Raw genomic sequence first — 27,987 nt, 5'->3', positions numbered from 1 at the left:
ATATTTCCTTAAAAATGAAATCCTTTAACATTGACTTGATATTTTAAATATGTAATATAAGGATGAATTGATCCCGTTATGTAGCTAGTTTCAACTACTCGTAAGATGTTTCCACTGATGTTGGTCCGATAGGACTGAAAACGTTCTGAAACTTTAACCCTTTTTGGATAATTTAAAACTTTTTAATAAATTTTTACCATTTTACACCAGGAATTTTTACTTCATTATAGGTTTTTTAAACTATGGTTTTTTTTAGCCAACCATTGGAATTATTTCCTTTTAATTTTTTATATAATGCATATTAAAATTCACTTATTAATAACAAAAAATAGATTAAAATGTGTTTAAACATATTAAAAAATCCATTTAAGTAATATGTACTCGTATATTGCCTTCCACTATATAAAAAAATATTTTTAATAAGAGTGATGCATTTTTACGAAGGGATTTTCCCATAATTTGTGACAAGCCGTTATGATACCGAATAGCAAGTATCTTGGACACTTGGTCACTGGGACTTCTGTAAACTGTTTCGATCGATTTCCGGTTCTTGATCGCATGATGTGTGACCTCTTTGCTCCTCTCGTGCGACTCGAACTTGACCCTCCTATCTTGTTGAATACTTGAAACTGACGGCTATTTGATGATGGATTACACGTAGTTACAGAGATGAACATTAAGAGTTTGTCATACATTGAAACTCAATATTGAAAACGTAAGAAAGAACATAATTTTTAATAGAACAATTATTGTTACACTAAAAGTTTGTTGTGTACCTATATGAACAAAAGTGATAAAAAACTTTATATTATGTTTTCCGTATTTTTAAATTTTAAATAATATTTTTAAAATTGAATAAAGCATTTTAATATTTATTTATTATTTTAATTACACATGTGATTTTAATAAACACGTTGTGAATCTATAGATGATTCAAATAAACAAAGAAATATTTAAGAATTACATAAAACGGCTGTTAGTTAATATCCTTGTTAAAGATTTAAATAAAATTTAAAAAGTTTACATGTTGTACAATGGATTTCCTTCGTCGGATAAATGGGCTCTTTCAACTATTTACAGCGTGTTACCAAGGTGCTTCTGTAGTAGAAGTAGTGTGGTGACGTCGTGTCGTGACCCTATTTCCGTGACGCTCGCTTCAGAATTGTACTGTCGAGAAAGAGTAATACAATGCCAGTATAGACGCTTTGTTTCAATAAATAACTTATAACTTAATAAATTACGGAACTGACGCCGTTATTGTCTAAAATAATGTTATTGTTATTTATGTAAATAATTTTTGAACGATCCTATAAAAGGCGACAATGTCCTTAACGAAAATAAACTGTAATTGTGTTGCAGTCATTATTATTATACAACTCACGGCACTAAAATACTATCATGTGCCCCAACCAGCTCCAGGCCGCAGATCACTACAACTCGGTCAACGGAAGACAGACTGCACTCATAGTCAGTGACTCGGTGCGGTATTTAATAAAAAAAGTTCGTTGTTAAAAGCACTGGTGTTTTGAACAATAATAAATAAACAAATAAATAAAAAGATAATAAAATAAATTGACACTTTAAAAAAAATGTTTTGTATTTATGGAAAATATGTCAGTTGATATGGAGTTTCACTTGTAGAGGAGATTATTGCGTACGGAAATAAATTAAAAAGAAATAAATAGTAAGTATTTTTACTTTTTTAAACATATACACTATGGTTCTTGTTTTGATCTAAACTGTATTTAATTTTTCTTCATTACTTATTTAATAAATATTTAGATTTTTTATTATTATTACGCAAAATAAAAGCTCATTGTGTAACAATATAGACACATAGTGAATATATGCCTAATAGGGCGAGTTTTTATCTACGTAAGTTGCTATTTTTAATTCTTAATGATAAAGATTGTGTAGGTATTAGTTTTATTATCAATAATGGTGCATTTTTTTAGCGCAGGGTAACATGGTTTTGATATCAATATGTCCCACTAAGTTGGAAACAAATGGATAACTTTTTTATTATTAGTTTTACGAAAAAAAAATATTTTTCATTAAAAGTTCTGCATATTCTAAAATATAAGGTACAATAATCAGACATCAAATTTTATTAATAGTATACGAGGTATGTCACAAAATATAAATTTCGCTCAAGAGTAAAGTTAAATAGATCTATTTCACAATAACGAAAAGTTGATCTAAACTAAAAACTGCGTTCAAATATATAAGTAATTAAATACATTTACATTGAAAAATAAGTTTTGTTATTTTTTACTATTTTCTTTATTTTGAATAAACATTTTTATCTCTTGTGATCAAGAAACACATGATAACCTTATCGTTTCGAAATGTTTTTTAAGAATTTTGGAATTTAAAGACGTAATGAATACGTGTGCATTTTATTTTGCAAATAGGAACATACATAACTATTGTAATTAATATAACATTATTACTGAAAATAAAATATTTATTTTTCCCTCATTCTACTAATACCTCGACATATTCACATTTTTGTCTAAAATATCAATGGAAGTTTAACTGTAGTTACCTGAAATCTAGGATGCACTGATAAATATATTATTTGTTTATAGCAAGATTTTTGATATTTACTCTTAAAACATCAGTTGTATTTAGTTACGTGAAATCTAGGAGCACTGATAAACATTATGATTTGTTTATAACAAGCAAGATATGTTTGACATTTACTTTCAAAACATCAGTTGTATTTAGTTACGTGTAATGTAGGATACACTGATAAACTGTTTATATCAAGATATGTTTGTTACTTTTAAAATATCAGTTGCATTTAGACAAACTTAATGTGTTGGAAAGTATTTAGGTAGTAGAACCAGTGGCGCACCGAGGGGGGGGGGGTTGGGGGTTAAACCCCCCCCCAGGACCCTATTCCAACACTGTTACTTACACATTTTAAGGACTCAAAATGGAGGTAACATCATAAAAAAAATTTTGGTGACCAACCAAAACCCCCCCCTAGAGGCAAATTCTAGGTGCGCTACTGAGTAGAACAACATTAAATACAGAAGATAAAATTAAAATGGTTTTGATTGTGGGATAACCCTTTCGTGACCGGCTGACACGATCGTGAGCACATGTTTATATGGGTATCAATATCAAAATAAACATATTTTTACTGGGATAGATGATTCAATATGTTGTGTCTATCATGCATTATCAGCACAACTGAAATTATTTAACGAATTCGCGATTAGTTTGCAATAGAATACCCGAGAAGATGGCTGTGTATTTTGATGACAAAACCGGTAAACGTAAGTAAAAGATATTTTGTTTTTATTTTATGTATTTATTTTATGGTAACGGGTTTGTGGTATAAGTAAAGTTTAAACTTCGTGATAATAAACAAGATTTAAGAAATTATTGGTTTGTTTCTAAAGATCTTGTCCCATAATATTTGAATATCACGATAGTGAGTTGTCGTCACAAATACAATTTTCAATAGCAGGAAATTAAAAATACTAAATATTTATTGGTTTAACTTTTTATTAATTTTTCTCTATTTAAATGATACAAATATTTTTTTTCTAATTACAGGTGTGCCTCTTACCCACGATTTGGCTCTAGAGTTATTAAATGATGGCAACGAGTCTGAAATAGAATATTTAGATGACGAAAATGATGATGCTTTTGAGGTTAAAACATTTGAAAATTACATCGATGACAAGGATATTGAAGAAACTGTATTGGATGAAGAACCTGTTCCTTCAACGAGCTCTTCTTCAGCAAGGAGGCAATGGAAAGACACGACATTTCAGCAAAAAAATCATAATTATCCAGAAAGTACACCTAAACCAATCAGAAATGCTTTGGAAATGGAGTACTTTTCCGATTATTTAAATAATGGTTTCTTTGATTTAGCTGCAAATTGTACAAATAATTATTATATGCCTAAGACAGGTCACATGCTGAACACAAACAGTGAAGAAATAAAGAAGTTAATAGGTATACACTTGATTATGGGATGCATCCCTTATCCTAGACTTCACATGTATTGGCGTCAAGAGATGCAACTTCACATGGTATCAAGCCAAATGTCACGAGACCGTTTCAAGACATTGCGTACAGCCTTGCATGTAGTTGATGAGGACATAGCACCTGAAGGTAATACGAATGCACTTTGGAAGGTACAACCCTTCATAACTGCAGTTAAACGAGCATGTGACAAATTAGAAAGACATCCAGGTAATTATTCCATTGACGAACAGATTATTCCTTTCTGTGGAAGATGTCCAAATGGTTTAAGACAAGTAGTTAAAAACAAACCGCGACCTCAAGGCCTAAAAGTGTTTGTGACTACAACAAGCGACGGTATAATGATAGACTTTGAGGTATATCAAGGTGCAAGGACTCCCTTCCCTGACAGATCACTTGGAGTTTCGGCAGCTGTGATTCTACACCTATCAAAGTCAATTCCTCCAGGAAGCTGTCTCTATTTTGATAGATATTTTTCATCAATACCCCTCATTGAACGTCTATCTCAAATGAAACTTCATGGAACAGCTACTTTGATGATGAACAGACTTCCAGAACGGAGAAAGATACCTTTTAAAGAAGATCGTTGTATGAAACGAGGCGAATCACAGCAATTTGTGTGTGGAGACTTAGTTGTTGTTAAATGGAAAGACAATAAATCTGTGCTTATGGTATCGAATTGTACATCAGCTGACAATACAGTGAATGTGAATCGCTGGGATAAAACTTCTAAAGCTTATATTCAAGTTTCCATGCCAAAGCTTATTCACAACTACAATACCAACATGGGAGGTGTGGACGTTCTAGACCAAGGTATGGAATATTATCGCACATTCATGAAAACAAAAAAATGGACCCTCAAAGTAATATTGCACTTTATAGACCTTTGTGTAGTGAATGCTTGGCGCCTTTATATAACTGAAGCCATCAATGCACATATTCCAAAAAAGAAAATAGCAGATTTGCTTCAGTTCAGATTAGAAGTAGCCGATGGTCTCATTGGAACGAAAACTAAAAATCCCTTATCAACAAGTGAAGACACTCAATCTATGGATATTGATCCAGTTGTTAACCAAAAAAGGTATCGACCAGCCAATAATCCAAGTGACTCAAGGAGGTATGATTGTTATGAACATTTTCCTATTTTTGATGAAATTCCAGCTCCTAGAACATGCAGATTTGAAAATTGCTCTAGTAGGTCTAAAGTTAGATGTGAAAAGTGCAATGTTTATTTGTGTTTGTCACGCAACAAGTCCTTATTTAGAGATTACCATAAAAAATAATAATTATTTTTTTGAAATTTCTGTACCTGACAATATGTTCACGTATAATTGCTTGAAATTTACTTCTAGTTTCTGTTTTATTTAAGGTTGTATGTAATAAATGTTAAAAAATTATAAAATAATTTTTATTTGGTCCTAACCTAATCCTAATTAGGTTTAATAAAAGTGAGTTTTATTAAACACTCACGATCGTGCGTTGATAGAACATAAGCCGAGAGCGCACGAACGTGATATGTCATTTTTGACAAATTCAAACTATGAATTTTTTTCTGCATTTTTTATACCTTTTTTGGATAATGTATATCGTATTTACTCAAAAGGAAACTTAATTTTCACTAAAAAAAAGTTCAGGCCTGAAAGGGATAACAATATAAAAAACATAGAGAAGCAGCTATTATTTTTAATAATAGAGATCCCAATAAAAATATGAACCGTTTCGAAAATAGTAAATACGATAAACTGTAAGTAGACCATTTAGACCAAAAATTATTCACACATTAAAAGAAAGGGATTTTGAGAGACACTTAGATTTTTGCTGGCTCGTCCAAGGGGAATTAGAAAAGCACCTAAAATTTCTCATTTTATGAGATACTAATGATTTTTTAAAATTTATGTAAATTGCACAGTCCATATTTTAAACGGATCATTCATACGTTGACAATATAATAATAATAAAGTGATAACAATTCAAATACCAGGTATAGTATTTTTCATATAAAAATGCGTGCAGGTCACAATTTATATAAAGTGACGTCACTTATATTTAAAATTTCCAGAACGTCAACCTTAGAGTTCAAATTTTCCTAACACAGCTACTAATACGAAACCCATACGGAACTGCTCGATCTTTCATAGGCGTACCCATGGTATAATAATCAGAAAAATGTATTTATCATTATATTAGGAATTTTAGAATTGTATTGATTAAATAACCAAAAACATTTGTTATTATTAATAATATAAATTTTACGAAATAACTCTATAAGTCTAATATTCCACAAAATAATAATTTTAATTAAGTATATTAGACAATTGTACGCAACTGATAAGGAAATACTTCAAATTTTTTGACAGTTCAGCGTGTGGCAAAATTGTTTTAAAGGGTTGCCGCTTTTTTAGAGTAAAAATTTTGTTTATGTTTTGATTTCTTACACAATTTGATCATAATATAATTATATATTAATAAATTGTATTTATAAATACATATTAAATTTAGATTATTAGCTTTAAAAACGAATTATTGTTGTGTATTGTGATTGTGATATGCCAAAACAACTAAATAGTCTGTAGAAAGCTGATAAGCTTTCATATAAGATATATTAGTTTCTTATGTATTGTAGTGGGTTGCAGTAACCTTAAAACTAAGTGTATTTACTGTTAATATAATAGTTTGATAAATAGTTGACATTTTAAAAATTCCTCACTTAGTATTCTGATGTTTTGGCAACGCTGTAGTGTTCTGACGTCGTAAATCTTGAATGATGTGCACGCATTTTTATATGAAAAATACTATACTTAATGATCCTCAGCAGGTTTGTTTGTATACAGTGTGTCCCAAAAAAAACTGGTTGATTTTTATTTTCAAATCATTTTTTTATTGCACATATATTTTTGTCCTATTATATTCCAAATGTTTGAACGGCTATATCTGAGAAGACTGGAGCTTATTTTATATGACTAATGTTTAACCGAATTATCAGTTCGGGTTTAGGAAACAGCATGGTACCATCGAGCAAATTCATAGGGTGGTAAAGACTATCAGGAATTCGCTCGAATACAAAAATTACTGTACTGCTGCGTTTATATATGTTTCTCAATCATTCAACAAAGTTTGCCATGTAGGTCTTATCTCCAAAATTAAATCCATATTTCCCCCCAATCAAAATTCAAATAATTAAAATTGAAAAGGTCAAAATTGAAATACCTTGAAATGGATTTATAAAATAAAAGTCAATGTTTACAAATAAGAAATTGAGTATAGTTATTAGATGAGATCGTCGAATGTTATGTATGGTCGCAACTGCTATATGGGGTAGCAGCTTGGACGCTGAAAGCCCAATCTGTAAAAAATTAAAGGCTTTCGAAATGTGGCTATATAGGCGTATTCTTAAAATTCCTTGGACTGTAAAAGTCTCAAACAAAAATCCGGGCATCCTAGCTGGGGCACATAGTTCGAAACGATAAATACTCTCTTCTACGCGTCATCATGCAAGGAAGAGTAGAGGGAAGAAAAGTCTTGAAAAGAAAGACAAAATCTGGCAGAAAACTATCAGAGATTGGACTAACCTCAGTGTTGAAGAAATATTATATCTAAAAAATCTAAAAGAATATCTCAAGTCAAATTTAACACGCTTCCATGCCTTGTAGTGAAATTTTGTTTGTTGTTACGATACCGGATCCTGTAAATTTTTAAATACATTATATTAAATCTCTCGTAAATTATAAAGTTTATTCTTAGATTAAAATAACAAACTTCTTAGTATTATGATATGTAGTATTGTGATAATGTGTAGCTGTCAGTATTCTTTTAAAAGAGATTTATAGATTGGTATATAAATTTCACGGTCATTAGTTTTTAGCTTTGGGTGTATTCGAGTCACGTGCTGTAACAGATCTACTTAAAAAAGTTTCATTTTACATACAATTAGCACGTTGGCTCTGAAAATGACCTATAAATAAGCATTGTTAAAATTTGTATAGATTTATCAATTTAAAACGTTCTTTGTCGTTTTCTGATTATTTATCTCAATTCGTTCCTAATTAAGCACATGTTGTCCACAAGGTACGTCTCTCATTTTTTAATCACTACTTTTTTTACCTTTTGTCATAGTTTTCCTCATTTTCTTTATTCATATCGATTTCACTCCTAACGAATATTGGGTAGTTTATTGTTTCATGACTTTCTCCTTATATGTCCGTATCATACAAGTTGTCTAGTTATTATAGCGTATATAATGTCGTATGTTAATTCCATTTTATTTAACAACAAAATACTAAAAACTTTGTTTTCAAAACTTACACCAAATTAATTGTATCTTATCACTACAGCTGTTTCGGCAGAGTGCCTTTCTCAAGTCTCAAGTTTCTCGAATCCGTCAATCATCTATTGTTTTTCTCATCATGATTTTGAAGCAGCTGGGCTCCATTAGTCCATTTTTGTTGCTTTTTGTCACTGTTTTTTTTTCTTTATTATCATTATTACGTAGCGCTACAACATTGGGTGGGTCTTCGCTAACTACAACTTTTTTCCAAGTTGATCGATTTTCCACGAATCTTCAATGAAATGTTAATTTTCTAAGATATGATTGGATGTTTTCTCTTCATTGTATACTGAGACACCCAAGTGGCATTCTTCTGTGCTAAGTTTCTTCCATACCAGTTTTACAAGTTTGACATCTTGGCGGCTATGCATGTGTCCGATCTACCTTAAGCGAGTTATTTTCCTGAACAATATCGTTATAAGAGCTTTCTTTATTCAGTATATGTTCTTATTCTATACGGATTTGTAGTGATATAATAATAAGGTTAAAAAATTTTAGAAGAATTTTGCTCTGTATTTCTTTAGTGACATTATTATTAACCGTGATTATTGATCTAAGATATTTAAAGTATTTAAAGTGTGAGTTTCTTATTAGAGTTATAAGATCTATTGGGCCGTTAATGGATTACATCTTAAATAGGCGTTATTTCTATTTTAGTAAGCTGTTTATTAATTTTTTGACTATTGGAATCGAGAATCTGTATTTTATTCGACTGTTTTATAACACAGAGTTTCTTGAAGCATATTTTTATCTTTGGTTTCCCGTATCATTATTACAAGGATTTTGCTGGATATCGACATAGTGAACCCGGTGGTATGTACATGATGTTTTCATAACCAACGTTAAAAATTTTTTCTTACTGTAAATTTATGATTATTTTACTAGGAAATATAGTGTTGTTTAACAATAATAAAGTTCAAGCAACAATTCCTATATGCATTAACCCGGTAATGATAATTCTGCTCTCCGATACCAGGTAGCAGTCCCGAAAACATTAAAACTGCTACACTTATGGTTCTCATTATCCAAAAATTAGCCAGTCCAGAACTATAGGCCTTATTATGGTACTGATATTGCTGCTGCTCCTTATAAGTGAATAGAATATGCAAGGAAGGTTTTGAAAATTTAATAGGATTTTATGTGTTAGAATATTATTTCTCCGAGTAAGTGAAGAATATCTATTTGCTATCCGGATTTAATCCATAAATTAAATAATAGAATGCTTTAAAATAATGCTAGTAGCAGCAAAAAAAGCGGTCTAATAGTCACTAATGAGAAAATCAAATAAATGTTCTTTAACATACAAAAGAGAGGATCGAGAGTAGGGCATAACGGAACAATAAAGCCATATAATTTTGAAAGATTGCAGCGTCTTAGATGTCGTAGGTAATGTTGTTACATAAAAAATAAAAGGGAATATTCAGGTAGCTAACTGATGTATATGTATATATAACCCTCTTTTAAACCAGAAGTCTAATTCGAATCTCTAAAATCAGGATATATAAAATAGCGATCAAACCAGTGCTAATGTGTGGATACGTGACGAGAACGTATTAATTAGACCAGGATTGCTAGAAAAGCCATCAGAGGTATTTTCCGACTTACAGAGGTCTGAGTACTAACCAATACCGAACAGGGCTAATTCCAAGATTAAACACATATATAAAGATAGCAGCGTCGTACAAGAAACTAAATCTAAATGCTAAAGTTACGCTGGCTTTATCCAAAGACTCTATAATAACTGCATTGCCAAGTTAAATTGGGAGGATGCCCCAAGAGAAAAAAATACCTTTAGGACTTCCACAAATGAAGGGGGAGGTAACATATGGTCAGATTTAGGAATAATGAGACTATCTACCTACCCATTATATTTACCAACACCTGCTATCCTACCTACAATCAATACTTATCTGTTGTGGACTATCAAATCAATTACATGTAATCAAACGAACTAGGCTTTAAAAAAATTATCCTAGGAAAGGCACTTCAGAAATATTGACATAAATTTTAAAAACGTCATTTATCTGGCTGTATTTTCAATAGGAATGAGAAGACAAAAAGAAGAAAAGGCAATAGAATATTGTTCCGTTCTGACTATACGATGACGATGATCTTTATATAACATAGAGGGAGATAGAGAGAAGAATGTCTATGTTTAATCTAGAACCAGCTGGTTTTCTCCCTTTCGAATTGGGTATGTATATTTATTACCATAGATAATAAAAGCAAGAGGACTATAATTATGAAACGAAAAGATTACGAAGTAAAAAGATTATATAAATCCCTTATATTTACACAGACAGTTTTACAAAAGGTGAACGAATGAGCATAAAAACACAGCTGTTTTAAAAACTTAATATTATTAGACGAATTTAGGATCAATTTCACTCAAAATATGATATGCTAAAATATGATACGACAGGAAAAAAGGCAATGACTTTTGCAGCTGATTGCCACATAAATATCAATGTAACCCAAGTATGATCATTTTGCCACAGCAAATTTAAAATGTTCCATACTTTCGAAATTGTAGTTGTTGACTTTAATGTTTTTTCTAAATTTATTAAATTGGTCTCTTCTGTTGATTCGCTTTTATTTGGTTTTCATTTCGTTGATTTTAAGTGAAACATTTCTCGTACACTTTGTTAAAGATGTTTGCGGACCGGAGAGAGTTTCTTATGAGATCCATATCATTAGCATATGCCAGGAGTGCTTTGTACCTTGGCTTAATGGATTACATCTTAAATAGGCGTTATTACTATTTTAGTAAGCTGTTTATTGATTTTTTGACTATTTGAATCAAGAATCTGTAGTTTATTCTACTAAACAGAGTATTGAATAAAACAGAAATTCTTGGTGCCTATTTTTTTTTCTGGATTTTTGTTTGCCGTATCATTATGACAACGATTTTGCTGGATATCGACATAGGGAACCTGGTGGTACGTACATGATATTTCCATAACCAACGTACGAAAATTTGTCTTACTGTAGAGTCATGATGATTTTACTAGAAAATATAGTGTTGTTTAATAATAATAAAGTTCAAGCAACAATTACTATATGCATTAACTTGGTACTGATATCTCTGCTCTCAGCTAACATATGGCAGTCCCGAAAACATTAAAACTCATGCTTCCCATTATCCAACGATTAGCCAGTCCAGTACTATACGCCTTATTATGGTACTGATATTGCTGCTGCCCCTCATGAGTGAATAGAATATGCAAGGAAGGTTTTGGCAATTTAATAGGATTTTGTGTGTTAGAATATTATTTTTCCGAGAAAGTGAAGAATATCAATTTGCTATACAGATTTAATTCATAAATTAAATATTAGGATGCTATAAAATAATGCTATTAGCAGCAATAAAACGGTCTAATAGTCACTAATAAAAAAATAATCGGTCTAATAGTCAGTAATAAAGCATATAAATGCTCTTTAACATACAAAAGAGATGACGTAGAGAAGGGCATAACGTAACAATAAACCCATATAATTTTAAAGGATTGAAACGTTTTAGCTATCGTAGATAACTTTGTAACATAAGAAATAAAAGGGAATATTCAGGTAGCTAACTGATGTATACATAACTCTTATAATACTTTTAAATTCAGAAGTCTAATACGACTCTCTTAAATCAGCATATATAAAACAGTGAATAAACTAGTGCTAATGTGTGGATATGTGACGAGAACGCTGACAAAACAATGTACGTGAAACTCAGGTATTAATTAGATCAGGATTGCTATAAAAGCCATCAGAAGTATTTTCCGACTTACAAAGGTCCGCGTACTAACCATTAACGAACGGAAATAATGCCAAGGTCAAACACGTATATAAAGACAGCAACGTCGTACAAGAAGCTAAATCTCAATGCTAAAGTTGCTCTGGCTGTATCCAAAGGCTTTATAATAACTGCATTGCCAAGTTAAATTTAGAGGATGCCCCAAGAGAAAAAATGTCCTTAGGACTTCCACAAATGAAGGGGGAAGGTAACATGAGGTCAGATTTAGGAATAATGAGACTATCTACCGATCCATCATATTTATCAACACATGCCTGTTCAACTACCTGCTATCCTACCTATAGTCAATACTCATCTGTTGGGGACTATCAAATCAATTACATGTAATCAAACAAACCAGAATAAAAAAAGTTATCCCAGGAAAGGCACTTCAGAAATATTGATATACATTTTTAAAACGTTATTTACGTGGCTTATTAAAATTTAATTTTTAATGAAAAGTAAAAGATTAGCCATTTGTTATGGGGTTCAAAGAAGAACCTTCACGATGTTAATTTTTTGAGATATGATTGGATGTTTTCTCTTCATTGCATACTAAGACGCCCAAGTGGCATTCTTCTGTGCTAACTTCCTTCCATACCAGTTTTACAAGTTTGACATCTTAGCGTCTATGCATGTGTCCGATCTACCTAAAGCAATTTATTTTTCTAAACAATATCGTTATAAGAGCTTTCTTTATTCAGTATGTGTTCTTCTTCTATACGGATTTGTAGCGATATGATAATGAGGTTAAAAAAATTTTCCTATTATATTCCTTTCAAATATTCGTAGTTCTTCTATATCTGTTTTGGTCATTGTCCATGATTTGCATCTATGTATTAAAATAGGTAAAAAGTTTAAATTATGATCTGTATTTCTTTAGTAGCATTATTATTAACCGTGATTATTTATCTAAGATATTTAAAGTGTTCCATATTAATGAAATTGTAGTTGTTAACTTTAATATTTTATCAAGATTTATTAAATTGGTCTCTTCTGTTGATTTGGTTTTCATTTCGTTGATTTTAAGTAAAACGTTTTTCGTGCTCTCTTCACTTTATTGAAGATGTTTGCGGACGGAAGAGGTTCTTATGAGATCTATATCATTAGCACATGCTAGGAGTGCTTTGTACGTTGGCCCGTTAATGGATTACATCTTAAATAGGCCTAATTTATATTTTAGTAAGATGTTCATTAATTTTTTGACTATTTGAATCGAGAATTTATATTTTATTCGACTGTTTTATAACTCAGTGTTTCTTGGTGCATATTTTCATCTTCGGTTTTTTGTTTCCCGTATCATGAGTATAAGGATTTTGCTGGATATCCACATAGGGAACCCGGTGGTATGTACATGATGTTTCCATAACCAACAATCGAAAATTTGTCTTATTGTAAAGTCATGATGATTTTACTAGGAAATATAGTGTTGTTTAATAATGTGTTTAATTAAACACATATACCAAAACGCAACAGCCAGTGTTAGAGTGGGTAATCGTCAAACCCAGAAATTCCCGATACAACGTGGAGTACGCCAGAAGGACACCATATCGCCGAAACTGTTTACTACGCTTTTGGAATATATATGTAAAAGGGCAAAACTGACCGACAAGGGCATAAATATAAACGGAGAAAAGCTTAGCCATCTAAGGTTTGCAGATGATATTGTACTAATAGCTGATAGGATAGATAAGGCCAAAGAACTTTTAAATCAGCTCTACCTTTCCTCGCTAGAAGGGGGATTGAAAATAAATATATCTAAAACCCAGATGATGACAAATCTTGTAATCAGCGAAGATATATGCATAGGAACAAGATCCATAGACCAGGTAATGGCCTATAAATACCTAGGTCTTGAGATTCGCATAGGAAAAGATAACCAAACCGTTGAGCTTCTCCGTCATATAAGACTGACTTGGGCAGCCTTCGGCAAGCTGAACCATATTTTCAAATCGTCTGATATAACAATATGCCTTAAAAGAAAAACGTTAAATCAGTGTGTTTTGTCAGTGTTAACTTACGGTGCGGAAACGTTGACCATGACAAGGAGAACAGTTCAAAAGATCCGTGTGTGTCAAAGGGCGATGGAGCGTGCTATGTTGGGTGTTTCACTACGAGACAAGATCCCAAATCGCCAGCTACGACAAAGAACAGGAGTGGCTGATGCAGTAGAGAGAGTAGCAACACTGAAATGGAACTGGGCAGGTCACGTGGCTCGAATGACAGATAATAGATGAACAAGCGGATACTGGAATGAAGACCAAGAGATAATGCCTACCGAAGCAGAGGTCGTCCACCAACACGTTGGACTGACGATATAAAACGTTGTCATAGGAATTGGATGCAAGAGGCACAAGATCGAAATAGATGAAAAATTATGAGGGAGATCTATGTCCAGCAGTGGATAAGCGAAGATTAAATGATGTTAATAATAATAAAGTTCAAGCAACAATTCCTATATGCATTAACTTGGTAATGATATTTCTGCTCCCCGATACCTGGTGCAGTCCCGAAAGCAATAAAACTGCTACACCCATGCTTCCTATTATCCAACAATTAGCCAGTCCAGGACTATACGCCTCATTTTGGCACTGATATTGTTGCCCCTCATAAGTGAACAGAATATGCACGGAAGGTGCATATTTGGCAATTTATTAATTTTGTGTGTTAGAATAATATTTCTTCGAAAAAGTGAAGAATATCTATTTGCTATCTGGATTTAATCCATAAATTAAATATTAGAATGCTATAAAATAATGCTATTAGCAGCAAAAAAACAGTCTAATAGTCACTAATAAAAAAATCAAATAAATGTTCTTTAACATACAAAAGAGAGGATGTAGAGTGGGGCATAACGTAAGGCCATACGATAAAACCATATCATTTTGAAATATTGGAGCGTTTTAAATATCGTAGATAACGTTGTCACATAAGAAATAAAAGGGAATATTCAGGTAGCAAATTGATGTATATATAACCCTTATAACACTTTTAAATCCAGAAGTCTAATACGAATCTCTAAAAGCAGGATATATAAAACAGTGATTAAACCAGTGCTAATGTGTGGATATGTGACAAGAACGTATTAATTAGATCAGGAATCAGGATTGCTAGAAAAGCCATCAGAGGTATTTTCCGACTTACAAAGGTCCGAGTACTAACCAATACCAAACGGAACTAATGCCAAGGTCAAACACATATATAAAGATAGCAATGTCGTACAAGAAACTCAATCTCAACTCCAACGTTCAGCTAGCTATATCCCAAGGCTCTCTCAATAACTGCATTACCAAGTTAAATTGGGAGGATGCCACGAGACGATGTCTACGAATGAAGGGTGGAGGTAACATATGATCAGATTTAGGAATAATGAGACTACCTACCGACCCATCATATTTATCAACACTTGCTATTCTACCTACAATCAATACTTCTCTGTTGGGGGCTATCAAATCAATTCCTTGTAATCAAACGAACTAGGCTTAAAAAAATTATCCCAGGAAAGGCACTTCAGAAATATTGACATAAATTTTTAAAACGTCATTTACGTGGCTGAGTTTACAATAGAAATGAGGAGACAAAAAGAAGAAAAGGCAATAGGATCTTGCTGTGTTTTGACTATGCGATGACGATGATCTTTATATAACATAGAGGGAGATAGAGAGAAGAATGTCTATGTTTAATCTAGAACCCGCTGGTTTTCTCCCTTTCGAATTGGGTATGTATATGTATTACCATAGATAATAAAAGCAAGAGGGCTATAATTATAAAACTTTATCTAAAAAGTAAAATCAATAAACAAATTATATATACAAAAAGATTATATAAGTAAATCCCTAATATTTACACAGACTGCTTTACAAAAGGTGAACGAATGAGCATAAAAACACAACTGTTTTAAAAACATAATATTAATAGACGAATTGTGGATTTATTTCACGCAAACTAAACCGGTTTAGTTAACATACTACAAAATAAATCAGAAGACTATGCTAAAATATGATACGGCAAAAAAAAAGGCAATGACTTTTACAGCTAATTGTCGTATACATATCAATGTAACGCAAATATGACGATTTGGCCACAGCATATGAATATTGTCTCGTAATTTTATATGGACGGCGTAATGCATCACTTGAGCAAGCGCCAAAAATTGATTTTGAGATATTTGACTTTAAAGTTTTCACTCTATTAAAATTCACTATATGTTACAATTGTCGTAATTTTTTATTTTCGAATACAGTTTTTTATGTTTCTTATAACTGCGAAATAGTAACTTAGCCAATAAACAAAAAAAAAATAAAAAGTCTTTCGGTCGACTTACGATTTTCGCCATATTGTGTAATTGTCATCATAAGTGGCTCGACAATTCGTTGTGGATCTTGGCCTGCTCACAAAGAAGTCGCCACTCCTGTCGATTCCTGGCAACTTCCCTCCATCTTCTAACCCCTAGAATCTGTAGGTCTTCTTCCACATCATCAATCCATCTCATTCGTGGTCGTCCTATGCTTATTGTGCCCTTTGGTTTTGAAAATGTTAATCTCTTCGTGTATTCGTGATCTGACATCCTAACAATGTGTCCAGCCCATCTAAGTCTCTGCACTTTAACGAATTTCACAATATCTGGATCGGTATATAACTGATACAGTTCAAAGTTGTATCTTCGACGCCATAGCCCATTTTCATTTACGGCCCCAAAAATCTTTCTAAGAATTTTTCTCTCAAAAATACCAAGAAGTCTTTTATCATTTTGAGATAACATCCACGTTTCAGCCCCATATATCAAAACTGGTCTTATTAAGGTCCTGTATATATTAAGCTTTAGTGCACGTTTTATATTTTTATTTTTTAAATGTCTCTGGAGGCCGTGAACAGTTCTGTTTGCTATTGCTATGCGTCTTTTTATTTCGTCGCTTATCGTGTTTGTTGCGTTTACTAGCGATCCAAGATATGTAAATTCTTTGACTTGCTCAAAGGTATGGTTGTTAATTTGAATTCTTTGTTGGATATTTCGAGGGTTTTTAGAAACCAACATATATTTGGTTTTTTCCTCGTTTACCACAAGTCCTAATTCACTTGCTGCGTCCGCAAGCCTCATAAAACACCGCACCATGTCTCTCATACTTCTGCCCACTATAACTATATCGTCAGCGAATGCGAGAATTTGCGTCGATCTATTAAAAATAGTTCCATTCATTCTAATATTTAATTGTCTGATTGCCTTTTCCAATGCAATATTAAAGAGCAGACACGCCAACGCGTCCCCCTGTCTTAGACCATTATTAATGTCAAAGAACGTAGAGTTTTCTCCGTCAATTCTAACGCATGAGCTTACGTTTTGCATTGTTAGGTGGGTCAACTTAACTAACTTAGGTGGGATCTCACACTCTATCATTGCATTATATAATGCAGTTCTTTTCACACTGTCATAGGCTGCTTTGAAGTCACTGAAGAGATGGTGTGTTTCTATGTTATATTCTAGTGACTTTTCTAGAATCTGCCTATGTGCTTGAATTTGATATGTAGTTGACTTTCCAGCAGTAAATCCGCATTGATATTGACCAACAATATCCTTTGTAAAATGTTTAAGTCATTGTGTAATTGTGTTCGATAAACGAAACGAATCGAAACGAATCGAAACGATAAACAAAATATCGAATTCTTCAACTTGTTATGCAGGGTAAAGTATTTGGCAGAAGAGGACCGGGACGCCGTCGTATCTCGTGGTTGAAAAATCTAAGACAATGGTTTGGAATGACCTCAGCGGAGCTGTTTCGCAGAGCAGTCAACAAAACCATGATAACCTTGATGATCGCCAACATCCGGACCGGATAAGGCACTGAAGAAGAAAAAGTAATTGTGTTATACATCAGTTTGGTCTAGTGATGAGTAACTAAAATATCACTTTTAGTGAATGATTGGTAGGCCACAAGCTATTTCTTTTTGGGTATGACAAAAATAGTCGTTGTTTTTGAATATTTTATATTACTTAAGAAATTAATCAAAAATATAAAATCTTTTAATGTCGTCTTCTATTGTATTGTTTCTGAAAAGAGAGCAATACAAAGGTTTTGCATCATTTGGTATTAGGTGCGTTAAAGATCTTAAGTCGTTAAGCTTAGGCACAGAAAGTGGCTTGCCTGTGTGCCAAAGAGGAATCAAGTGGTTACTTACGGATTGCATTGCAACAGGCCGTCCTTTTTAAAAATCCTTGTAAAGATTTACTTCAACTTCACTAGTGTTAAGTTTGCATAAAAATAATCAGTTGTATATCCTTTCTTCTTTAAATTTCTCTTGTTTTAAACCAGCCTTACTGTTTTCTATGTCTGACTTACAGTTTGTAATCATAGTTTCTAACTTCTTTGTTCCAACGAATTCTTCTTTTTTCATTCTGTGAACTACTAGTGGGTTCTTTTTACGGGATTTTTTCATCACGTTTATTTAATCATCAACGATATATAAACGTTGTTGAAATTTTAGGGCATTTTCAAAATCTCTAAAATCACTACCATTGGGTAAAAGCTATGACTAGGCAGGAAATAGCGTAATGTAATTTTTTCAATGGTAGGATGAGTTTCCAAAATCGTTTTCAGAATCAAAACTAATTTGATGTTGCGGTTTTGGCCGCCACAAGAGTCTGACTACAAAATTACATGTTTTGCAGAAGTAACATTTTCTTCAATATGTTTCTTAAGACAAATGCCTACGTCCTGGGCTTCCCGACCAGCTTCACCTTCTATCCAAATATAACAATGACCTTTGTTATCCTTGGCGCTATGGATACCAAGATTGTAAATACATAATTGACGCTTATAAAATACAATATTTATTAGAATTCTCGGAAGGAGAAGAGTTTTTATTTAAATCAAAACAAAAGATTTCCACTTCTGGTTGATAGTTGCTTATCTTCATGTCTAGCTTTCTTTTTTTTTTAACTTGCTTAATTGTTCGTTATCTGAGCAATTTTTAATTTCTAATTCGAAACAATCACATCTACTACAAGTAACTTTTTTCAACTTTTTTCTTTGAAGATCAAATCGTGTTATAAACATTTTTTTGTAGAACGAAAATTTAACAAGGTCATTGTCTGCTTCTACAATATACAATTCATACATTTTACTTAATGTTATGTCTTTTGTTAGGTATTCTCTTTCTGTGTTAGCTCTTCTGTAATGTGACTATTATAGAAAAATTTAAGCAATAACTGCCACTACTTCTTAACCTAAACGCCTCAACAAGTTGCCAACGTCACCATTGTTAACAACGTTTATGTACATATGTTGCCAAATATTCGATTTACAATCATTAAGACGCTCGCAAGAGGCGCTTGGTCTACTGATGCAAAACTAATATACAAAAATTAGTCGCTTGCTCTAGTTATGCAAAATTCAAAATCCAAAATAAAAAGAAAGGCACTTAATCTTTTTAAATATATCTGGTTATCCGTTACTAACAGGTTAATGGGATTTATTACGTAGATAGTTTATGCTTTTTTCCACCTTCTTCTTTAAGTTCCATCTTCTATCAAAGGTTGGAAATCACCATGGCTATACGGACTCTGTTGACTGCCGCTCTAAAAAGTTCTGCACTACTGCTTTCAAACTATTCCCTTAAGTTTTTAAGCCAGGATATTTTTCGTCTCTACCTATTCTAATTATGTGTATAAATATTAAGAGTATATCTAGAAATAAAGACACTCCACTTTACATATGCGCTTAACAAAATGCAGGAAGCACATAGATGGCCAATCCTATGGTATTTGGTATTAAGCTGATCGCTGAAAATTACATATTAAATGCAGGCAAAGAAGCAAAGAAAAACGTATAATGAGAGAAAACAAAACCAGTCAGTTGAGAGAACCTTTCAACGATGTTGAGCTTGGATCCGCTATCCACGTATATAATGAACAATATTACGGCTCCTGGCTGAGGATCTGAGCACAAAACTAACTCTAAAATTTGAACCAAAAATACAACAATGGCTAATATCCAAAGTCTTTAGACAAGCAAAGTAAAGACAAAGTTGTTGCCTTGCTTAAACCTGGCAAACACTCCAACGACCACAAAAGCTATCGGCCAATATATCTATTTATTTTGTCAGCTATACAAAATACTTGTGCACATGATCCTTAATATAAACCGATAATAGAAGAAAAACTCAAATTAAAAGACAAAAGTGGCTATGTATGACAGGTTAAATCATATACGTCACAAATACTAAATCTTGCCCAACACAGCGAAGAGAAGTACGAAAATTATCAGGTATGAGGAGTGATATTTGTTAATCTAAATGCCGCTTACGACACCTTAAATTATAGGGTATTTCTCCAAAATCTATGTAATATCCACGGAGGTAATAAACTCACTTGTATTATCCGCGTATACCTACACAACAGAAGATTTTTCGTATCACTCAATGGTAAGATAGCAGATGGAGAACGTAGAATAACGGTCTCCTTTGGAGTACTCTAATGGCACCTATTCTGTATAACATTTACACAACCCATACCAGTAAATACTAGGACTTTTATTATGTAGACGATATTTTTGCAGATTATCTATTGTTGCACAGCCAAAAACTTTTGTTGGTGAAGTGGAGAAAAATCTAAATCATACCTTAAATACAACAAAAATAGATTATAAATCAATTTTAAGCCAAACCCCGAAAAAAGTCAGGTGTGCTCCTTCAATGTCCCTAAAAGAGACACTTTCACAAATCTGAATATATGTATACCTGAACCAATAGTGTCATGAAATCCTTAAACTCTGGACTTGCTATAAATAGCTTGAAGATAGTTTCTATCACACTTTGTCATTCACAGTACTTTGTTTAAAATCAAATGCCAAACTAGAACCAGAAAATAATATTCTCTGCAAACTTGTCAGCTAATCATGGGAAGCACATCCTTCCACCCTTAAAACGTAGACGCTTGAACTCTATGCTTCTGCTGCCTAATATACCTTGATAGTATAAGTGACACCAACACATACTTAACACGTAGATTTAGTTATAAATTAGTCAGCCAAATTCAGCAAATATTAAGACTCACATCCATACATAAGCTCTACAATATCGTAGCTATCAATCCACCTAATATCCGAAGATAAGTAGCTAGAGAGCAAAAGAAACAAAGTCCAGATTCGTAACATCCACTCCACGAATATCAGCCCATTTTATGACTAAAATCAAGGAAAAAATGGCTATATCAACAAATCTGCAAGATATACAAACAAAAATAAGCTGCTCCTCACCACCTGATCCCTCGAAAGGAACTTCCTTATGGTAGTTATCTTTCTTAAATCTGCCAGGAGGACTCTGGCCTGCAAACACCGGTTAACTTGTGTGCATGTGGGGTGGTACAAGACTTATCACACTTTCTTAGTAAATTTTACCATTCGAATCGCTCTTTTCTGAAGGGACAAGGTTTATTTATGTGAACTGAACATGAAAAGTACAGTCAGTAAGCTATTACTTATAAAGACCATTGCAAATTTGACACTAATTCCACTTATATTGATTACATATTACCCCTAAATAGGAGATAAAACATTCAGAAATATGTAATATTGGCGAAGTTGTATAATTCATGTTAGATAAATTAATCATTCTTCCCTTTTTTGTGCACTACTACCCATTTTAACAAAAAATATCTATTTTAGCACTTAAATATTTATTTTGAGATAACCTTCTATCCAGAATTATATGTAGTACATGGGCGGAGTTCACTTTATGCCGTAGATATATATATATATATATATATATATATATATATATATATATATATATATATATATATATATATTTATATATATATATATATATATATATATATATATATATTTATATATATATATATATATATATATATATATATATATATATATGTATATATAAATATATGTATATATATATATATATATATACATATATTTATATATACATATATATATATATATATATATATATATATATATATATATATATATATATATATATATATATATATATATATATATATATCTACGGCATAAAGTGGACTCCGCCCATGTTAAAATTCAGGTTTAATTGAGCTCCGTGGTCAAGTGGATACCGATATACGGAGCTCACTTGACCATTCCATAATATTGGTTCTGTCGATTCATCAACATGTAGAGTTTAATAATTTATAAAAAATTTTTGGAGCCCGTAAATACCCCTGTATCATAAATGTATATCGTTTAGTTCACGAGTATATATTATAGGGGTCGTTCAGATCTTTTTCATTGTATATTTGAACCATACGTTTATCGGTTTAAGTAAGCTCTGAGAGTTTGGCAACTGTGCGATTATACCGTATATTTTCAACATATACCCTGAACGGTTTATATGGGCTCCTTATTTTTATCTACTATTTGTAGACAGTGTAATGTCATATGCATTACACTGTGTAACAGAGGATATCTTATTACCTGGTATAACTACGTACTAAAAGGTAACTGGTTCTTTAAAAAACAGGTATATAGATACAAAAGGATTTCGGCTTATTATTTAATGGAATGTTCGCTTGCATAGAAAATTTTATTTTTTCTGCATTTTTAGAAATATTGTTTTTTTATTTAATATAATTTATTAGTTCAATGCCGAATTCGATGTTTTTTTTTATTACAGAAATTTCGTAATGTATTTTGTTTACGTGAGTATGTCTTTGTACGTTTTATGTAAGCACCCGATTAATAAAAACTACTTTTATTTCATCTACTCTTCTGCGATATCTTGTATAAAGATTTTTTATTATTTTAGTTCTGGTCTTATTTGTATACTCGATATCTCGTATACTATATCTCGATAGAAGGTTATCTCAAAATAAATATGGTTAAGTGCTGCAATAGATATTTTTGTGTTAAAATGGGTAGTAGTGTTGTGCACAAAACGAAAGAATGGTTAATTTGTCTATCAAGGTATATTCGGCAGCAGAAGCATATAGTGCAAGCGTCTATGTTTTAAAGGCGGAAGGACGTACGCCTCATTTTTAGCTGACAAGCTTGCGAAGAATATTATTTCTGGTCCTCAATTTACCTTTTAGTTTTAAACAATGATCTGTGACTGATCCCGTGGGATACAAACTATTTTCAAGAAATTTATAGGAAGTCTACAGTTCAACAATTTCATGACATTATTGGATGTTCAGTTTGTGAAAGCGTCTATGTTAGGGAAATTGAGGAGCGCACATGAGTTTTTCAGGGGTTTTGGCTGAAAATTGATTCATAGTTTATTTTTATTGTGCAATAATAGGTGTATCGTCTTTATAATATTAGTCCTATTATCTACTGGTATAAGTTGATCGTTTGGGTAAATGTTATACAGTGTAGGTGCTTTTATGCTACCCCAAGCGAGACCGTTCTTCATCTGCTATTCTTAACATTGAGTGATACAAAAAATATTCTCTTGTGTAGGCATACGCAAATAATATAAGTGAGTTTGTTATCTAAGGGAATATCATATAGTTTTTCGAGAAATATTTGGTAATTTAAGGTGTCGTAAGCGGCATTTAGATTGAAAAATACCACCCCTGATACCCGATATTTTTCGTACCCGTCTTTGATGTGTTGGGTAAGATTTAGCATTTGTAATGTACATGATCTTCCCTATCTATAGCCACTTTTGTCTTTTAATTTGAGCTTTTCTTAAAATATCGGTGAAATCATATTAACGATCTTGTGCAAAAGTATTTTAAATAGCTGATAAAATAAAGATATCGGCCGATAGTTTTTGTGTTCGTTGGAGTTTTTGCCAGGTTTAAGCAAAGTAACAACTTTGGCTTGTCTCTAGATTTTGGGTGTTTCCATAATTTGAATACATTTGTTCATCATCCGGATAAGCCATTGTGGTGTTTTTAGTCTAGATTTCGTAATAAGCTTTGTGCTCAGATCCTCAATGTCGGTAGTTGTATTATTTTTCATTAAATATGTAAATGGTGGATCCAAGCTCAACATCGTTGAAAGGTTCTCTGAAAGCTGACTGGTGTTGTCCTTTCTTACTTTGAGTTATTCTTTGCTTTTTTTCCGACAGAGATAGCATGTCTATAATTATAATGTGGTTTTCAGCGATAAGCTTTATACCAAATACCCTACGTTAGGCCCTATATGTGTTTCCTGCACTATAAATAAGTCAGATTCGTATTTAGCGCATATGTCTGATAAGTTTAAGTAAAGCAAAGTTTCTTGATCTCTAGATATACCCTTAACAGTTATAAACATATGTTATTAGAATAGTTGGTCCTAAAAAGGACCAATTTAACAAAATCATATTAAAGGGGTGACTGAAGAATTAGCCGATTAATTATTTAATCATTACCCTGGGTATGCCCGATTGTGGTGATCTTCTTAGTACTTAAATTTTCGTAAAGGCTCGTTCTTTGAACCCCATAAGTAATGCCTAATATTTTACTTTTTATTGAAAATTTAAATTTTACATGCCGTGTATTACTTTTTGACGATATTTCGAATCAGATTTGTATAGTAATAATTTAAGGTATTAAAGAGCCTGTTTGTGGTAAATAAATAGGTTTGTGATATCGTTCGTAACTCATATATAGATAATAAAAAAATAAACAGTTAAAATAGGTGTAAAAAATTTCAACTTCATACATCGGCGCCATTGTTCAGGTGATGAATTTATCACAGATATCAAAGGTTACATTTTAATTCAAGGTTCTATTTGCGTATTTTCAATATTATAAGAGTAGGAAAAGACATGTTTATGCTTTTATTTTTTTTTTTAAATCTATTCTATTTTCTTTCTAGAGTTCCGTCTTTTTTGAACGACCTGTGGTCTTTTTTCAATTGGACACTTGTCTAAGGCTATGACAAATACTCTGTCCTCTGCTATTCTACATTAATATGACTGATTCATTTTCTCTTTCTTGCAGCTATTTTATTGTTTATCCTGTCAATCCTGTGTATCTTTTTCTTCTTCTTCTTCTTCTTCTTTTTATATAGACATGACTCTGTCTGTTTTTCAATGTGTCTCCAGTAAGTTGCCGTTCCATGGTTTTCGTGGTCTTCTTACTGATCGTCTTCCTATTGGGTAACCGTCTCTTGCCATGTCTACTACTCCATTTGTTGTCATTCGGCTTATATGATCTTTCCATTCTACTCTTCTATTTCTTAACCAGTTCTTGATGTTCTTCACCTTGTATCTACATCTTATATCTGTACTTCTAGCTCTGTCCCATAGTGTCTTACCATCAATTTTTCTAAGTGTTTTTATCTCTGTTGTTTCTAACATCCTTTTTGTTCTCTCTGTGTCAGGTATTGTTTCTGCTGCGTATGTCATTATTGGTCTGATAACTGTTTTGTAAATTCTGCCTTTGGTTTCTTTCCCGATATTTTTATTTCTTCATATTGTTTCATTTAGGCAGCCTGCGGCTCTGTTTGCTCTATTCAGTGGATCTTCCACTTAAGTTTCGAGCTTTCCGTAGCTAGATAATATGATACCTAGATAACTCCATCACTTGTTCTATTATCTGACCTTAAAACTCCAATTAACATATTAGTAAACTTGCTGTTGTAACCATGCATTTTGTCTCTTTTGAGGAAATTAACATGTTAAATTTTCTGGCGGTTATATGAAATTGGTGTAGCATACGTTGTAAATCATCTTCACTTTGAAAGAATAGTATTGCGTCGTCTGCATAGCAGATTATTTTAATTTGTTTTTCTCCCATTTGGTATCCTCTTTTATTTCTTACTTTTTTAATATTTCATCCATAATCCGGTTGAACAATAGAGGACTCATTAAATCTCCCTGTCTTATCCCATTACCAGCTTCAATAGGGTCGGTTAGTTCTTCTTCTACTTTTACTTTTATTGTGTTGTTTTGGTATATATATTCGATTGTTTTGATTATTCAATGAAATTGACATTAATTTGATAGTTTTCATTTTATTAGTACTGATGGTATATAACTAGCATCTGTTGGTACTATATATCACTTTGAACATGTGGAAGTAAGAGAACTCTCTTGTTAGTAATTTCGGTGTAAATTATGATGAAACCAGAAATAACCCATAATATTATCCCACACCTCAAAGGTCTGCCTCGCGGTATCTGGGAGACGCAATAATTCGCTTTTGATAGATAAAAACAAAAACCCACTAAGACGAACACAACATAAATCAAAAAAATCCGTCAACCTGTCAATAGGGACATACAATATTAGATCAATGTCTACGGATGAAAAAGTACATGAATTGGAAGAAGAATTAACAAACATAAAATGAGATATCATAGGCCTATCAGAAACTCGACGAAAAGAAGAAACCCGAATACAGCCTATGTCATACTTAAAATAAGAAGAACATCAATTAAAATTATCCAGGTATATGCCCCCATGACAGCTTATGATGACGAAGATATCGAACTATTTTATGAAGATATATCAAAGGCTATGGAAGAACATAAAAATCGTCTTATACTAGTAATTCGAGATTTCAATGTCAAACTGGGTAGAAAACTAAACAAGGAAGAAACTAAAATAGGAGATTTCGGGTATGGTCAGAGAAATGATAGAGGTGCTACTTTGATGAACTACCTAGAAGAAAAGCATCTATACGCAATGAACTCCTTTTACAAAAAGAAGCCCCAACGAAAGTGGACATGGATCAGCCCTAATGGATTCACAAAAAATGAGATCGACTACATACTGTCCACGGAACGATATATCATTAAAGATGTAACAGTTCTTAACAGATTCACAACAGGTAGCGATCACTGGTTGGTCAGAGTAAAAATTAGTATTGACGGTAACTATGAAATGAAAAGAAAAATAATTAAAAACTGGGATCTAGTAGATAGAAACAAACTAGGGCAATATAAAGAGATATACAAAGACCTATTAAAAGAACAACTTACTTAAAAATTAGACAGTGATGACAAAGATATAGATGAAATAGACAACATACTTACAGCAACGATGATTACTTCAGGAAAAGAAATAGCAAAAAAGGATCTAAAAAAGAACAACTATATATCAACAGAAACAAAGAAGCTTATGGATAAAAGAAGAAAGCTATAGAATATGTAGAAATCAATAAAACAATAAGCAGAATGATAAGAGAAAATAAGAGAAAAGAACAAGAAATAAAAATAGAAAAAGTAATACAAAACAACAAAAATATGTTCTTATTATTAATCTATTATCATTCACTACCTTTTATACCATCATTAACACCTAAATTAATACAAACACTAAAGGTTATTGACAATATAAAAATAGCAACAAAGAACATCAAAACTATTTCATCTTTATATTCTAAAACTAAATATCCTATAGACAAATTTGAAAAAACGAATTTAGTATACAGCATTAGTTGTACTCAGTGTGAGGCTGAATATGTTGGTGAGACCGGAAGAAATCTTTCAAATCGCATTATTTCTCACAAAAGTGATTGCAGAATTAAAAAACCATCTTGTGCTTTGGCAGAACATGTAATCGATAAAGACCATATTATGGATTTTGATAACATTAAAATTTTATGTAGTGAAAGTAATAAATTTAAAAGGACTTTTTTGGAAATGGTTTGTATTAGCAAAAATGATAAGAGTTTAAACAAAAGATCTGAAATTCAAAATTTAAGTAAAATTTATAATTATATTCTTTCTTTATGATTTATATATAAAACTTGTAAAATGTCATATTTAATTCTCCATATATCTGTCACATTCTTTCAGACATCTGTCAAGGGTGAATAAATCTTCTTCTTTTTGTTACTAAACAAAAAAGAATGTTTAAACGAAGTTTTACTTTTGGCAATATAATTGTCAAAAATAAAAATTTTATGTTGGCATTTATGACATTGAGGCTATTTGTAATTGGTTGCTATTTGAACTTA

At 32.1% G+C, this 27,987-nt stretch overlaps 1 protein-coding gene across 3 annotated transcripts in view; it reads left to right on the top strand.

Moving 5' to 3' along the window:
• The first annotated feature begins 968 nt into the window (after positions 1–968).
• The window catches only part of LOC140441382 (uncharacterized), a 670,394-nt gene continuing 643,375 nt past the window's right edge, over positions 969–27,987 (top strand). Inside the window, exon 1 of one of the 3 annotated variants that reach the window (XM_072532090.1) lies at positions 969–1,684. The gene's annotated coding sequence lies outside the window, so the exon portion shown is untranslated. The remainder of the gene's footprint in view (positions 1,685–27,987) is intronic. The other 2 variants (XM_072532091.1, XM_072532089.1) reach the window with 2 other exon arrangements.

Source organism: Diabrotica undecimpunctata, chromosome 5 (assembly GCF_040954645.1).
Source record: "Diabrotica undecimpunctata isolate CICGRU chromosome 5, icDiaUnde3, whole genome shotgun sequence".
Classification (NCBI taxonomy): Eukaryota; Metazoa; Arthropoda; class Insecta; order Coleoptera; family Chrysomelidae; genus Diabrotica; species Diabrotica undecimpunctata.
The sequence above is the reverse complement of the archived record's forward strand: the minus strand, read 5'-3'. Positions and strand labels throughout refer to the sequence as shown.